Source organism: Herpailurus yagouaroundi, unplaced genomic scaffold, assembly GCF_014898765.1.
Source record: "Herpailurus yagouaroundi ecotype Mexico unplaced genomic scaffold, PumYag 28, whole genome shotgun sequence".
In the NCBI taxonomy this organism is placed as follows: domain Eukaryota; kingdom Metazoa; phylum Chordata; class Mammalia; order Carnivora; family Felidae; genus Herpailurus; species Herpailurus yagouaroundi.
In genome coordinates, this window is record NW_024412376.1 from 136,626,120 (window position 1) to 136,630,246 (window position 4,127).

The 4,127-nt window shown below is 41.8% G+C and overlaps 1 pseudogene; it reads right to left on the reverse strand.

The window, feature by feature from the left end:
* Positions 1-2,836: 2,836 nt before the first annotated feature.
* Positions 2,837-3,317, reverse strand: LOC121032999 (60S ribosomal protein L21-like; annotated as a pseudogene).
* Positions 3,318-4,127: the final 810 nt, after the last annotated feature.

The window sequence follows — 4,127 nt, forward strand, 5'->3', positions numbered from 1 at the left end:
ATCCACGCTGGAGAGCGGGCAGCGGGGCCCTGAGAGGTCAGTTGTTTCCCCTCCCAGCACCTTGACACTCCTCAAGCCCAGGTCACACTTGCTGAAGCTGTTAACCATCTTTTGGTGGTTGTTTCACGTGACTGTGGTCTCAAGTCAGCTCAGAAGAGGGCAGAACCCAATTACTAGATTACTCAAAGTGCTGGGTGGGGTTTTTTTTTTCTTTTCCTTTTTTTCCCACCACAATGAAGGCTGTGGCAGTCACATTCCCCACCTCCCTGCTCCCCGCCCCCCACCAGTTTGACTTCCAAGGCCAGGCTGATGCTGTCGCACATGGCTGCCCGGAGATTGTGACCATATTATTCCGTCTCTTAATAGAGCCAGCCGATTCTTTTTCAGCCATTCAACAAATGGCTTATTTTCGTCACTGGATTTTGTAAAAGAACATGAACAAATATTTGGCCGTCTATGAACATTTTTTGTAAACCGTGCTAAAGTCTCAAGGTAAATATGAATCAGTATAAACCACTGAGAAATAGGTTTGGTCATAACTTGGATACGGTCATCCCACTTTTGGAAATTGATAGTAAGAAGTGTAAGCTCAAAAGGAAAACAGAAACTTCTTTTCGCAAAGATATTCACGGCTGTATTATTTATAATAGGGGAAGACTGGAAATCACCCGATCTTTATCAGAGAGCATGTAAGTTGGTAAATTATGGTACATACCAGGGTACAGCCTGTTTGAGATTCTTTCTCTGGCCCCCTCTCCCCCTCCGCCCCTCTCCCCTGCTCCAGCTCTCCCTGTTTAAAATTTAAAAAAATAATAATAATAAAAGAGAGCGAGAACTTGTATTTGTTAAATGATACGAAATGCCTATGTTGTTAGGTTTGTGGGAAAATAAAAGGAAACAAATCAATATAAAGTATGATCACAAGTATGTCAGACAAACTTAAAAATATGATATACTGAAAGCAGTCTTAATGGACTTAATGATAATTACTAACATTTGTTGAGTTTTTGCTGCGTTCCAGGTACTGTTCTAAGTGATTTACATACGTTAATTCAGTTTATCCTTGTAGCGACACCTGAGGTAAATGCAATTATTATGGCCCTCATTTTATAGATGCAGGGATTGAGGCAAAGCCAAGTAATGTGCCCAGGTCATGTAGCAAACCAGGTAAAAGCAGAAGATGAATCCAGGAAACCTTAATAACCATGCCTTCTAGCTGTAGATCAGCTAATTGAAAAAGAATAATATGGAGACATATCATTAAAGGCAATATATACAATAGAGTGAACCTGGAACATTCTAGTCAATGTGGAGAGCAAGGAAGCTACTGAAACTGAAAGTGGTGTCAAAAGGACTCAAGAGCCAAATGGAAGAGTTTCCCTTGGCTTCACTGGATGGAAACACATCAATTTTTATTGTATTGTATGTATTTTAAAGATTTTATTTTGAGCCTACACCAAACGTGGGGCTGACACAACCCCAAGAACAAGAGTCATATGCTCTACTAAGCCAGCCAGGCACCCCAATATTTTAAACCTAGAGGTTTAAAATCACTTGTAAAAAAGAACCTGCCTGGTTACCTTTAGAAGAAGATTGCACTTCCAGATATGACTCCCAATTTATAAGAAATATGGAAGACAGGAAAATGTCTTCAAGGATTCTGGGAGTGGGGGGAGGGGAGGCGGGGCAGCATGGAATCAGCAAAATCCATACTGTGGGAAACTATAGGACACAGGATCTGCTTTCTTCAACGCATAAATTGCAAGGAGAAAAGGGTAGTTTACAATTAAAGATAGTAATTGCAATGATCTTATCTGGATCCTATTTGGAGGAAAAATCCCTGCGACAATCAAGGAAATTCAAATAGTGCCTGGATATTTGATTGAGTTAAGAGATCATTGTCCATGTTCCAGGTGTGATGATGGTATTCTAGTTACACTTTTAAAAAGAAGTCCTTGGGGCCCCTGGGTGGCTCAGTTAGTTAAGAGACCAACTCTTGATTTCGGCTCACGTCATGATCTTGCAATTTGTGAGTTCGAGCCATGTGTCAGGCTCTGGGCTGACAGTGTGGGTGACACATGCATGCACTCTCTCTCTCTCCCTCTCTCTCTCTCAAAATAAACTTAAAAAAATCTTTAAACATAAAAAAAATTTTTAAAAAGAAGTCCTTTTCTTTTAGAGATGCACTTTGCAATATTTGTGGATGAAAATATGATTTCTAGGATTCGCTTTAGTATATTCCGAGAGCAGGAGGGAGTGAATGGGGGGTAGATGCACTAGAGATTGGCCATGAGTTGATCAATGTTGAACCTGAGTGAGGGGTACATGGAACTCATCCTAGTCGTCTCTCTACTTTTATACAGGCGTTAATAATTCCATAATAAATAATTTTCATGGTTAATTTTGTTCTTATTTAAAACCTTTAAATCTTTCACTGTAGAATTGAGGGCCAGAGGAAGGCAGTGGCTACTGGCATTTGCTAAGAGCCACACCACCTGCATTTGAATGGAGCAACTCTCTTTCCGGTTGGGTCATCTAGAGTAGGGAACTTTGCGCTGCTCTATCTCAGTAAAATGGGGATAACAGTACTACCTCCTTACTCCTTCATCGAGTTATTACAGCAACGAAATGAGTAAAATGTTTCCAGGGTCTAAACAATCCATGACACGGATTAAGCACTATATGGATTTACTATTTGTATTGGGGTTTTGTTTTTGTTTTTGTTTTTTGACACAAAGTTGGCTTTAAATATTTCTTTGGGGAAGAGGACACCACACTACTACTCAATTAAGAGAAACATTTTTACAGTCTTGAGGTCGTTATTTTTTTACGTTTATCATGCTGTGAATTCATAGAGTGTGGGTTCCAGCAGCTCAGGCTCCTTTCCATCAGTGCTCAGGAAGTGTGCTTCTCCGGGTGGGGCAGGCTGGAGTTTCAGTTGAACCTTAGTACCTTCCTCCTTGGCTTCCTTCTTTTTCTGATCATTTTCCTTCACAGGCTTCAGGAAGCTATCTCGACTCTTTGAGCGCTTAATATGCTCAACATGTACATTAATTCTCTTGGCAAGAATCTTGCCCTTAACTTATTTGTTTACAATAATGCCAACAGCATGCTGGGTAACATTGTAGACTCTTCCAGTTTTGCCATGGTAACATTTGGGGCTTTCCTTTTTGAACAGTGCCCATTCCCTTGATGTCCACAATATCACCTTTCTTGTAGATTCGCATGGATGTGGCCAAAGGAACAACTCCACGTTTTCTGAAAAGCCTGGAGAACATGCAGCGAGTACCTCTCCTCTTTCCCTTTGTCTTGGTCATTTTGGTGAATTACCGGAAGATGGCGGTTCCTGGGTTTCTTTCTTTCTTTTCTTTTCTTTTCTTTTCTTTTTTTTTTTTTTTTTTTTTTTTGCCTTCAGACATAAGTTTCCTGATAAGAGTGTCTCTAGTCATTTTGTGTTGTCTACCCATAGTTCTAACTTTCATCCCACTTTGGATCACCAGCTCCATTTCTAACACGAACTAACAATTCTGGTACTGATTCTGACATGTGGGCTCCCCCCCCCCACCACCACATCCAAGCAATTCTCTGACACCAGCGGGGGGTCCGGCAATTCAACTCAATTCAGACACCATCTACCCGGAGATGGTGTCAGATTCCTACAAGACTGTCCCCCCCCACCCCAAAGACACACCTTCAGATGCTCATCACAAGTCCACATTGTCACCTGTGCTTCTGACCCACTGGCTATAGATCAGAGGTTTTCATGACCCCCTCCCTGGGTTCAGTTAATTTGCTAGAGCCTTTCACCGAACTCAAGAAACCAGCTTACTTACTAGATTATTGGTTTATTATAAAAGGTTGTGCTCTAGGAAAAGCCCAATGGAAGCGGTACATAGGGCACGGTATGGGGAAAGGAAGGGCACAGACTTTCCGTGATCCATGGAAGCACCAATTTCCCTGAATATCCATGTTTTCAACCAGCCCATAAGCTCTCGGAAACTTCTCCTTTGGGGTTTTAAGGGAGGTTTCATTACTTAGGTATGATTGATTGGATCATTGATCATTGGCCACTGGTGGCCGAGCTCACCTTCCACCTCCTCTCCCCTCCCAGGAAGCCGGGGACTGAT